The sequence below is a fragment of the Coregonus clupeaformis genome, chromosome 15 (assembly GCF_020615455.1).
Source record: "Coregonus clupeaformis isolate EN_2021a chromosome 15, ASM2061545v1, whole genome shotgun sequence".
NCBI lineage: Eukaryota > Metazoa > Chordata > Actinopteri > Salmoniformes > Salmonidae > Coregonus > Coregonus clupeaformis.
In genome coordinates, this window is record NC_059206.1 from 63,356,364 (window position 1) to 63,369,869 (window position 13,506).

At 44.6% G+C, this 13,506-nt stretch overlaps 1 pseudogene; it reads right to left on the bottom strand.

The window, feature by feature from the left end:
- Nucleotides 1-467: 467 nt before the first annotated feature.
- The window catches only part of LOC123492690, a 28,976-nt pseudogene continuing 15,937 nt past the window's right edge, over nt 468-13,506 (bottom strand).

Sequence of the window (13,506 nt, forward strand, 5' to 3'; positions counted from 1 at the left end):
GTGAAATCGATCTGTCGTTTGTGGGCTTTGTAGAATGACACCCCAATTTCTCTCTCCTTGTCAGAAATCTAACCAGAGAATAGATTAAATGGAGTTCAAATCAAATATAATAAAACTAATAAATCACAAAAGTGATTTGCAGGATGATTTAAGAATGCTATAGAGCATTATAAAGGCTTTATAGGATGTAAACACAATATCTTTATGAAGAAGAACCAAACAAGAAATCAATTGCAACAATTTTACAAGGCAACTGATAACCATTTTATTGAACATTCAAAACATTCTTTCCTCCGTGATATCATCACTATCATCGCTATGGATGAGTTTTATCAGTTCACAGGCTGAACAAGGACCTCGTTCTGAGTTAATATAGAATAATAGAATGGCTGGAACGGTTTCCCACTTTCTTCCCATTTCTCCCACAATTCTCTAGTCTCTCTAGGTATTCCGTATTCGCGTTTCCTTTATTTGATGCAGCTGTTGCTCATGGTCTGGGCTTTGCACATCCCTTGCCGGGCGATCTGGAAGGGGGCCCCTTGTAGGTGCTGCCACACACTGGTAGCTCTGTTTCCAGGTCCGGCTGTAATCCGCCCCACACACTCTTTCCTTGGGGTTAGGCTCTTGTCTGGCTTACCTGGAAACATAGGGAGAGAAACAGATGACAGCTCCGAAGTTATGTGACTTACATACCTTTGTAAGGGGTAATACACTCGTGTTAAGTGAATTAGATTTTTTGAAGGGGCCATATTGAATATCTCATTGTGCACGCTTGTATATTTTTATGAATAAAATTGAGGGGGAACGTTCTCTTAGTTTGATGACATGACGAGGGGGAACCTCAGTGAGATGATGACTCCAATGGCAACACCCTGTCTGCCTCTGCTTGCTTTTTGAGTTGGATAGACGATTGGTTTGTGTGCAGGGAGTACTTTTTTGGTGTAGTGTGATTTTGACACATAAAAAAGAAAAACGAAGCCAGAGGTTTTACAGAAGCTATTACTTTAGTATTTTGAAACGCCTACAACCTCCATGTTTGTGGAAAATGGAAGGGAGTTTTATAACCTCAGCATTGTGTTGTTGGTGGAATGAGTATTGTTGCATCTGTATGGGATTATAACTGGCTCTCCGCATTGGATTTATAACGTGGCTTCTGCTAGGGGTAAACTTTTTCCTACTCATCATCACACAAACATCCTGAAAGATTTGGGTGAAGAAAAAAACAAAAATGTTTAATTTTTCTCAGTTGTACACAAGGGGGAGAAAGTGTAATGGGGCAGCTTAGCACCCTTACAGTTTAAACAGGAACACGGTGAAGGATAGGGTGAATGTGTGAGTTAATTACCGTCATCTATCAACACCAAGACCAATGCTGGACTGACTTCATTGGACTGACTTGGTACATATTAGTAGAATCGAATGTCAATAAAAAGTAGAGTTGCACAACGGAAAGTCAAAAGTTCATAGGAAAGAATCAAATTTTGACAACAGTACAACTCCCCAAAATATGAAGAAAAATATGGAATCCTGGGGGGACCAAAGCTGACATCAAAATAAGAGCGAGGGAATGTCAAAAAGTAAAATAGAAGTTATCATCCATTACCCCTCGCTTGTAAACAACATCCTGTTTGGGAAAGCTGTAATCACCGCCGCGGCTATGTTTTTTTTAACGACTCCAGAGTGTGTACTAGAATAGCTAGAAACCGACGAGACCGCTTAGCAACCCCCGCCTCGCCCCCCCCCCCCCCCGCATCCCTCTCCATCCCCCCCTCCTCTCTTCCATCCCTGGGTGGGTGCTCTCAGTGTGCGTAGAGTCAGAAAATAATGTTTTTTTTGTCGGGTGGGAATTGAATGACCGCCAAAGTTCCTAGGTGGGATCAGTCTGGCTAAACAAACAGCTTGAGGAGGGGTCGGTGAGAGGGGAGAGGAGATGAAAGGAGGAACCAGGCTGATGTCAGCGGGAGTTCCAGTCCTGGGACGTGGGCATCTGTGTGATGGACTCTCCCTCCCTGTCCCAGTCACTGATGGTGGTGGGGGGGCTCCTTCAATGTGGGTGAGGCCTGAGGCTGGACATTTATGATGTGGAACTATTCTGAGGGACCAAAGCTGACATCAAAATAAGAGAGGGAATGAAAACTAATCCCAAGTCATCATCCTTTATCCCTCACTGTAAACAACATCCTGTTTGGAAAAGTTGGTATCACAGCCGCAGGGCCGTGCTGTTTAACGACCCAGAGGTGGAGCAGAACAGCTAGAGACAAAAACCGGTCATTACCAAGATCCCCCCTCCCTCTTTCCATCCGAGGTCTTTCTCTGTGATGCCAGCCTGAATGTGGCTCCCCCACTGGACGTGCGTAGAGTCACAGAAAATAAGGGGGTTTGGCCGAGGGGATCCCTCGCTAAACAAACAGCTTGAGGAAGCGCCATTATGAACACCATTGAGGAAGTGCATTGTGAACACATTGAGGGGAAGTGAAGTAATATGAACACCATTGCGCTAATGCTTTGAATTGATGATATAAAACAGAAAAGAAAAGCACAAGGTGTGGGGCAGACATTTCCTGGTTACTTTCACAGCGTACTGAAGCATAGTAAAGCAGGTTGAGCTGGGTAGAGGGTAAGAAGTAGTTGGATAAACCATACTGAACACTGTGATCATTGAGTGAATTAGTGGTTTAACCAGGCTAATGGTGGAGTAGAAAGGTAGGGCATATCCACTCAAAGTTGCCAGTCGTCTCTGAGAGAAGGAGTGTTGATCTAGGATCTGCAAATATTATTATTATAAAAAAGAATCCTGATTCTAGATCAGCACTCCCATTCAGACTGTGGATACAGGCCCAGATGGTTAAAAAAAACAGCTTGAGGAAAGGGGCTAAGAGGAGAGGGGGAGAGGAGGGGGAGGAGGAAAGGGGGGAGATGAAAGGATGGCAGGCTGGATGTAGGCCTCCAGTCCTGTAGGGTGTTGTGTGATGGACACTCCGTATGGTTTCCCAATACCCTTTCATCTCACAGCCCCATAGGGAAACCAGTTAGTTATGCCCTTACAAACAACAAGAGCATGACTTACAACCCCCCCCCCCCCCCCCCCCCAAAACATTTTGTTTTGCTGTGCCCAACCACCATATTTTTTAAATTAACTCCTGGACAAGAACAACTCTAAAATCAAAGTCATATTGATGGTGGTGGTGAGTGGGTTTCTCCTTCAACGTCGGGCGAGGCATGAGGCTGGGAATATTTTATGATTCAGGGCAGGTATCTCCTCTAGCTTGGGTTTTGTGCATTTCCAGGAGAATTGAAATATGTGGAGTATGGTTAAAAGGCACTGGGATAGTGAGAGTAGTACTCTGTTAAAGACTATAAATTCATTAAGGATTGGTAGTAAAGAGAATTCTCTAATTGAATCAAATCCGAGTCCTTTGAACAAGAAGATTTAAATTCAAATTTTTGAAATTAGGTTCCTGAAACCGCCTGTATAGGAGTGTCCTGGAGCAGGAAGTATGGCTCAGTGATGTATTTGGGTCGACGCACTACCTCGAGGTGCTAGTGGAGGGGTGCTGGCCTTTCTAGTCGAATATCCCTTTGTCTTGATCACATTGAGGGAGAGGTTTTGTTGGCACCACACGGCAGGTTCTGACCCCCCCTATAGGCTGATCTGGTGGTGATCAGGCCACCACTGCTGTGTCATCTACAAACTAATGATGGTGGGATCGTGCGGGCGAAGTGCAGTCATTGAGTGAACAGGAGTAAGTGGAGGGGGACTGGAGCACGCACCCTGAGGGACGGTGAGGATAGCGGGGATGTGTTGTTACTACCCTTACACCGGGGCCCGACAGGAAGTTAGGATCAGTTGCAGAGGGAGGTGTTTAGTCCAGGGCCTTAGCTTAGTGATGAGCTTTGAGGGATTATGGTGTTGAATGCTGAGCTGAGTAAGAATACATTACAAGGTGTTTTTGTCCAGGTTTGAAAGGGCAGTGTGGAGAAATAGAGATTGATATCTGTGGATTGTTGGGGCGGTATGGAAATTGGAGTGGGTTAGGGTTTTGGGATAATGGTGATTGATGGGGAGCCATGTCAGCCTTTCAAAGCACTTCATGGCTACAGACGGGATACTAGGGTGGTAGTATTTAGGCAGGTTACCTAGTGTTTTGGGCACAGGGACTATGGTGGTCTGCTTGAAAAAGGTATTAGAGACTGTGGCAGGGAGAGGTTGAAATGTAGTGAAGAAACTTGCCAGTTGGTCAGCGAAGGAGAAGCCGTAATCCGGTCTGGCCATGCGGGCTTTGTGTGAATGCTGGGCCTGTTTAAAGGTCTTACTTCATCGGCTAGGAGAGCGGATAAACGCTCGAACAGTTGATGCTCTCATGCGTATGTTTCCCAGTGTTACTGAAAGCAAAGAAGTAATTTAGCCTGCCTGGTAGGCTCTGTACTGGGCAGCCCGCGTGTGCTTCCTTTGTAGTCTGTAATAGTTTGAGTTGCCACATCCGACTGCCGGATGTGTAGACGAGCCGGGTGTAGTGCGATTCTATCTTAGTCTGTATTGACGCTTGGCTGTTTGATGGTTCTGTCGGAGGGCACAGCAAGATTTTTTATAAGCTTCCGCTAGAGTCCCTCTCCTTGAAAGCGGCAGTCTACCCTTTAGCTCAGTGCGGAATTGCCTGTAATCCATGGCTTCTGGTTGGGGTATGTAGTACAGTATTGTGGGGAATATTGATGCATTATTGATGAAGCCAGTGACTTGGATGTGGTGTATCTCAATGCCATTGAAGAATCCGAACATATTTCTGTCTGTGTAGCAAAACAGTCGTAGTTAGATCTTTTATCTGATCCACTTTGTATGGAATCGAGTCACTGGTGCTTCTGCTTTAGTTTTTGTTGTAAGCAGGAATAGGAGGATAGAATTATGGTAGATTTGCCAATTATTGTTATATTAGCATTAAAGTCCCCCGGCCACTAGGGAGTGCCGCCTCCTGGATGAGCTGCTTCGTTTGCTATCGTATAATCATTGAGTGTGTGGTTTAGTACAGCATGGTTTGTGGTGGGTAAATAGACAGCTAGCAAAGAATTATTTGGGGCCTTTAAACTCTCCCATCTCCTAACCTCCCTACGCTTTGATTGGGGAAAAGAGGATGATTATTAATTTTGTCAGAGGGAGTTGATTATGTTTGTTATTCTGTTAACAGTACAGGCATTATCATCAAAAACAGAGGAGCGACTGCAATAGGAAAACCCCGAGGTTGAGAAGGTTGATTCCTCTCTTCAAAGAAATGAAAATAAAATTTGTTGCCCTTGGCAAGAGGAAGGATAGCTCATTTCAATAATGTAAAGGCAATAAGAAACCCTGTTGTTTTGTTCAGGGCAATGATTAGTTTTTCCCCTTGGTTGGAATCTATGTTTGATGTTCTTTAGTGTTGGGTCATTGAAGTGGCTTTTTGGTCATAAATAATTATGAATTGAGTTTACAGAAGGAATCCCCTGGATGGGTTAAATGGCACCCTATTCCCTACATAGTGCAACTACATTTGCCTAAGTGCAATGTTTTGGGATGCAGACCGTGGTCCATTCCACCAGATGCAAAGCTAAAGTGAATGCAGTGTTCTGGCCATTGTACCAGACTCATTGTATCCTACTTTAAAGTGTAGCCAGTGGAATGGAAAACATCAAGCCTTCAACTATTTTACTACATTTAATTCAGTTACTACATGATATGGCCAGGATTTGAACCAACTAGATGAACTAATCAATAATGGTTTGGCAAACTACTATATGAACAAAAATATAAAACGATATCATGCAACAATTTCAACAATTTTACTGAGTTCAAAGTTCATATAAGGTCATAATCAATTGAAATAAATCCATTAGGCCCTAAATTATGGATTTTACATGACTGGGTAGGGGCGCAGCCACTTGGGAGGGATTTGGCCCACCCAAAATGTAAAGAGTACTTTTGGATGTAGGGAAAATGAAGGGAATAAAAAGTGATTATTTTTTTAGGAATGTGTGAAGTAAAAGAAATATGTAAAATTATAAATAGTTAAGCCAAGTATGATAATAAAACGACCTAAATGCTTTAAATACTTTTAAAGTATTTTTACTTTAACTCCCTAACACTGCCGAATACTTTTTCCACCAGTTTAGATATTCAAACGGATTCAAGATTTGGGTATCGCTCCCTTCTACAAACCGATTTAAGAGGGCACATTATCAGAACTCAACATTTTGTTTTCCAAAATAACCTTGCCTCCCTTTTCCATTCCTTTGGACAATAGTCAGTCTTCCACTATTCTACGCATTAGATTCAAGATCCACGCTGCACAATCAGAATGAGTTTTCTCATAAAAAAGGGCTTTATTAATACAGAAATACTCCTCAGTTATCAGTTGTCCGGGTGGTGGTTCAGACTGATTCGCAGGTGAAGAAGCAAGACGTGGAGGTCTGGGTCATGGCGGGGTTACGCCTGGTCTGCGGTTGGGAGGCCGGGTTGGGACGTACTGCCAAGTATCTAAAATGACGTTGGAGGCGGTGGTGGTAGAGAAAATGAACATTCAATTATTGGCAGACAGCTCTAGTTGGACATTCTGCAGTCAGCATGCTAATTGCACGCTCCCTCAAAACTTGAGACATCTGTGGCATTGTGTTGTGTGACAAAACTGCACATTTTAGAGTGGCCTTATTGTCCCTAGCACAAGGTGTACCTGTGTAATAATCATGCTGTTTAATCAGCTCTTGATATGCACACTCTGTAGGTGGATGGATTATTTGGCAAAGGAGAAATGCTTAAAAGGGATGTAAAAAATGGGAAAAATTGGAGAGAAATAAGCTTTTTGTGGTATGGAACATTTCTGGGATCTTTTATTTCAGCTTTCATGAAACCAACATTTTAATTGATTTTATTTTTGTTTTAGTGTATAAACCCTTGAAACCCCATAAAGATATATGTGAAGTGTTATGAGGTAAGAATAAAAGGCACTCGTTTACGTTCGCTTCTACTGCTGCTTTTTTGAATTGGTTTGGCGATTTATATAAATTATGAAAACGAATCATTTAAGATAGATATAAAAATACGGGTTTGTGGACGAATGTACTTCTACCAGAGTGCCCTTTATGACGTTTTTGTGCTTGAAGACCATTAGGCTACGTTTTTGCGCATTGAAGATCATAAAAGAAAACTACAAAAAAAGGCTGTAAGGGGCAGTCACTTCCTGGTTACTTTCACAGCGTACTAGCTTAGTCACAAGCAGGTTGAGCTGTAGAGGGTATGAGGTGAAGTAGCCTGGATAAACCATACTGAACACTGTGCTCCCCATTGAGTGCAGCATTCAATCCTGGTTTAACCAGGCTAATGTGTGAAGTAGACCCTAGAGGTCAGGACGCATATCCACAAAGCCTCTCAGAGTAGGAGTCCTGATCTAGGATCTGTCCATACAATCTTATTCATTATTATCTAAAGTTGCAAACTGATCCTAGATCAGCACTCCTACTCAGACTCTGTGGATACATGCCCAGATGGTCAGCGGTGTTAGGTACCTTGGGGAAGCCCTGGAAGATGACTCTGTCTCCTCGGGCACGGCACCGCTGGGAGGGGTCTAGAATCTCCACCTTTGTCTGGGGAGCTGGCACACATCACCATGGCCTGGGACAGCACGCCTCTCATCTTAGCTGGCTTCAGGTTGCTACAGCAGCACCGCCATGCGATTCTGCATCTGGAGGGCTTATGGAACAGGGCAAAGGTTTAAAACTATACTGAGATCAGATATTAAATACATATATCTTCAACCTTCTTTTTTGTAGGAAAAAGTATTAAAATAAAGAATACATATTTTACTAGTAGAGAGAGGATAGGAGCACTTTACTCTGATTCTGTACAAACCACACAGGGTTACACTGCTGTCTTCAGAATGAATGGCCTACTTTATGACTTGATTGATTGTTGATTGATTGATAAAATGGAGAAAAGAAAAAACACCAACTTGTGTGGTCTCCACTCTCGACCGCTTTGCAGTACGAGGTTTTCAGAATCATATTCACACAATTCTACCATGTCCAATCTTGTCATGTAAAAATGACTGCCTCTGGAAGGCAATGGCTTGTGTGTATGGTGTGCCTTATTTCATAAACCAAGGAGAGCGAGAGAAAAACATTATTCTTTCATGTCTCTGGAGGCCTCAGGAGGTTGACCAAAACTCTAGAGAAGGCCAGAAGCTATTTCCATCAAAAGAGAAGAGGACGGCGAGGATCCATGTGTACAAAGTCATAGTGCGTGTCACAACTAGGAAAATAATGATGTCTTCACTTCGGAAACATCCTTTAAAAAAGTTCAATGTTTACATAAATCTGCATACATTCCCGTTAGTATGACATATTGTTTGACAGCCTTCTTGCGGCAGCTTTTCTTACTCAAGCGCCATTTGCTTTAACGGGAGAAAGGGTGTGTGTGTGTGTGTTAGGTGTGTGACGCTTGTCAGTTAAGTAATCGGTCAGATGTGCGGACTACAGAAGTCAAGTTGTGTGTGTGTGTATGTGTGTGGGGGGTTGACATTCAATTTCATGTAATGGCAATGAGGCCTGAAATCACTTTAATGTTGAGGGTTACAACTGAACGACAATCCAAACACGCTAGGATTTGGGTTTCCAAAGTTTCCTTATTCGCCAATCGTACAAAGGACAAACATAGAACCTCAAGTCAACAGCTGCAATGGGCCCTCTATATTGCTGCCAATGAGTAAGGGTTTGGCTTTTTATTCCTCATGTCGTTCTTCAACTCCAGTATGTTCCTTGAAACAGAAGGCTCAATGCTTGTATGCACGGGCCGATGCCATGTTGACTCTGATAGAATGAATGACTTGACGAGAAAGGAAAACTGTGGTTTCTTCTTGTCCAAATAATTATTGTCTAGCCCTGGTGTGGGAAGGAAGAAGGCTGCTCATCTAGCCCTGGTGTGAGAAGGAAGAAGGCTGCTGTAGCCCTGGTGTGGAAGGAAGAAGGCTGCCCTGCCTAGCCCTGGTGTGGGAAGGGGAAGAAGGCTGCTCTGCCTAGCCCGAGTGAAGGAAGAAGGCTGCTCGACTAGCCTGGTGTGGAAGGAAGAAGGCTGCTCTGCCTAGCCCTGGTGTGGGAAGGAAGAAGGCTGCTCAGCTAGCCCTGGTGTGAAGGAAGAAGGCTGCTCGTCTAGCCCTGGTGTGAAGGGAAGAAGGCTGCTTTCGTCTAGCCCTGGTGTGAAGGAAGAAGAGCTGCTCGTCTAGCCCCTTGGTGTGAAGGAAGAAGGCTGCTCCTCTAGCCCTGGTGTGAAGGAAGAAGGCTGCTTTCATCTAGCCCTGGTGCGAAGGAAGAAGGCTGCTCGTCTAGCCCTGAGTGTGAAGGAAGGCTGCTCATCTAGCCCTGGTGTGAAGGAAGAAGGCTCTCGTCTAGCCTGGTGTGAAGGAAGAAGGCATTCTCTCTTTAAATGACAAAACAAAATCTAGTCATTACAGTGACGTGTGCTTGGATTGTCTTTGAGTCTCGTAATTTACTATGGCTTATGACAAATGTCTCAGTGAAAAAGGTTATTTCGGGTGGTGAAGAAACACTTCACAATTCAGCCACTACAGAACGTACATTAAGATGCAATAAAAAGAATTGTCAAACAAATGTAGGTCCTAGCTAGTAATGTAGCCAATAGCTACGTAACTACAAGTATTTCAATACATTTATATAAAAATCTAATGAAAAATGTAATTCCCAATTAGTCTTCTCCATAGAACCATAGATATATTTTGACTCCGACTGTGTTTGGGTACAAAGACTCCAACGAGTTATATGCTTTCATTTATAGGGAATATACATTGTCTATATAAAGTAGGATGTACAAAAGGCTCCCCATGCTTTGGAGATGAATCAAAAGAGGCAAACCGGAGAAGAGCGTTTTGATTGCACAGAGAAACTGGGGACTTTTTCTAGGTGAATAAGACTGCATACAAAATTACTTTTGCGTCTCGGAGACAAATAAGATTCGGGGGCAATAACTCGTAAAGAAAACCAAGTCATGTGTGTGCAGAAACCTACGTCGTAGACATTAAAAAGCGTCCACGTGAACCCCAGACTACAGACCACACCGGTGTAGTCCCTTTACATGGGCTATTAAACACAGAACATGACCCTGGCTTCTAGCCAGAATTATAGCACCCGTGTGTACAACAAAAACAGCTGAATTTGTTCTATGTGAAAATAAGGCAAAAAAATGTATTAGCAGTGTTAAAAACTAGCAATCTTTAAAACCAACATGTTATTTGACTACCAAAAAGCATGTAGAGAGCTTTGTAGTGTACTAGGTCTGCCTGCCCAAGTCCCTGAATGACCGCTAAGTTCCCACTACCTGTTTAGTTCAGTAACAGCCTTCCTTTGTATTGTCTGTGGGCAGACTGTGTTCCAGACATCATACAAAACGTTCCAAAAGGGCATTTGTCTGGTAACTACCCGATGAGTTGTCTGGTAACTACCCGATGAGTTGTCTGGTAACTACCCGATGAGGAACACCGATGAGTTGTCTGGTAACTTACCCGATGAGGGGAACTACTCGATGAGTTGTCTGGTAACTACCCGATGAGTTGTCTGGTAACTACCCGATGAGTTGTCTGGTAACTACGAGAGGTCGGAACTACCCGAAGAGTGTCTGGTAACAGATGAGTGTCGGAAGAAGTCGCTGGTAACTACCCGATGAGTTGTCTGGTAACTACCCGATGAGTTGTCTGGTAACTACCCGATGAGTTGTCTGGTAACTACCCGATGAGTTGTCTGGTAACTACCCGATGAGTTGTCTGGTAACTACCCGAGAGGGGTAACACCCGATGAGTTGTCTGGTAACTACCCGATGAGTTGGGTAACGATGAGGTCGGAACTACCCGATGAGTTGTCTGGTAACTACCGATGTTGTATCCCCCGACTGACACAGGCCTTGCGTGAATACTTGACATGATGAGAGGGCTCTTTGGCTGCATTTAGACAGGCAGCCAAATTCTGATATTTTTTTCCACTAATTGGTCCTTTGACCAATCAGATTCCAGATCTTTTCAGATCAGATCTTATTCAGAGCTGATCTGATTTTTCAGAGCTGATCTGACATTTGGTTGGCCAGTAGCCGGTGTTAGGCTGTGTTCGGCACTAGGCTGTGTTATTACTAGGCTGTGCATTCCAGTACCTGATCTATGGGTATGTGCTTGACCAGCCCGCTGACCACTTCGGGTTCTGGGGGCGGCCTCCCCCACGTCCACCTGCTCCACGAGCAGTAGAGGAGTCGGCGTCCGGGTGCTTCTCGGCCGTGACGATCGTCCCACCCTCATGTCCAGACGCGACACGTCCACCTTAGCCTCCTCCTGGGGGCCGCGGGCTTTCTTCTCTCCCTTCTCTGTAATAGGACACACAGAGAGGAAAGGGTTAAACCAGCACAGAGACCACACACACAGAGAGGAAAGGGTTAAACCAGCACAGAGACCACACACACAGAGAGGAAAGGGTTAAAACCAGCACAGAGACCACACACACAGAGAGGAAAGGGTTAAACCAGTACAGAGACCACACACACAGAGAGGAAAGGGGTTAAACCAGCACAGAGACCAAACACACACAGAGAGGAAAGGGTTAAACCAGCACAGAGACCAACAAGAGAGGAAAGAGGTTAAACCAGCACCGAGACCACACACACAGAGAGGAAAGGGTTAAACCAGCACAGAGACCACACACACAGAGGAGAAAGGGTTAAACCAGCACAGAGGACCTCACACACAGAGAAGAGGAAAGGGTTAAACCAGTACAGAGACCACACACACAGAGAGGAAAAGGTTAAACCAGCACCGAGACACACACACAGAGAGGAAAGGGTAAAACCAGCACAGAGACACACACAGAGAGGAAAGGGCTTAAACCAGCACAGAGACCACACACACAGAGAGGAAAGGGTTAAACCAGGAAAAGAGACCACACACACAGAGAGAGGAAAGGGTTTTAAACCAGCACAGAGACCACACACACACAGAGGAAAGGGTTAAACCAGCACAGAGACCACACACACAGAGAGGAAAGGGTTAAACCAGCACAGAGACCACACATACAGAGAGGAAAGGGGTTAAACCAGCACCGAGAGACCACACACAAGCAGAGAGGAAAGGGTTAAACCAGCACAGAGACCACACACACAGAGAGGAAAGGGTTAAACCAGCAAGCAGGAGACCACACACACAGAGAGGAAAGGGTTAAACCAGTGGAACAGAGACCACACACACAGAGAGGAAAATTGGGTAGCACAGAGACCACACACACAAGAGGAAAGGGTTAAACCAGCACAGACACACACAGAGAGGAAAGGGGTTGAACCAGCACAGAGACACACACACAGAGAGGAAAGGGTTAAACCAGCACAGAGACCAGCACACACAGAGAGGAAAGGGTTTAACCAGCACAGAGACCACACACACAGAGAGTGGAAAGGGTTAAACTAGCGGAAATAGAGACCACATAATACAGAGAGAGTGAAAGGGTTCAACCAGCACAGAGACCACACACACAGAGAGGAAAGGGTTAAAACCAGCACAGAGACCACACACAAGAGAGGAAAGGGGTTAAACCAGCGGAACAGAGACCACACACACAGAGAGGAAAGGGTTAAACCAGCACAGAGACCAACACACAGAGAGGAAAGGGATAAAACCAGCGGAACAGAGACCACACACACAGAGAGACAGACAGTCACACACTCACCCAATACGAACTTGCAGTTAAGTCATTGGATAAGAGTGAGTTTGCCTGACTTAGTGCATGACAAAGCTGTGGTCCTTCTGTAAGCTCAGTTGGTAGAGCATGGTGCTTGCAACGCCAGGATAGTGGGTTTGATTCCCGGGGCCACCCAATACGTAATATGTATGCAAGCATGACTAAGTCTCTTTGGATAAAGAAGGCGTCTGTTTAATGGTATATATATTACTTAACACATTTTACATTTTAGCAGACGCTCTTATCCAGAGCGACTTACCAGTTAGTGAGTGCATACATTTTTTTTTCTTCATACTGGCCCCCGTGAAACGAACCCACAACCCTGGCATTGCAAGTACCATTTCTCCTACCAACTGAGCTAACGGGACTACAATACAGGCTCTGCCACAGCAGGTATAGTATCCTGGACTGAGTTCAGGGATGGCATACTGACTCCCTGCCTTTACTGGCAGCATTAAAAGGTCCACCAGAGAATATATTGTCTCCAGGCATCTAATGCAGGCTTATTTGAGATTATGTTCAGCCCACTGCTATGGTAGTGTTCCCTGGAGACTCATTAGGACCCATTTGAACCTAGTCTGTCTGGAAACTATGCTGAGTGATTCGGCAGCCATCTTGACTGTTCTGATCCAATTTACCCCAAAGTGAAAACAAATCTAGCCCGGCGACTCTGGAGCCCCAGCGTGAGCATTTTTTTACTGTGATCACCGCAGGCTTTCAAAAATAGTACATTTACTTTTCCACAACTCAACAGACTTCTGAGGAGAC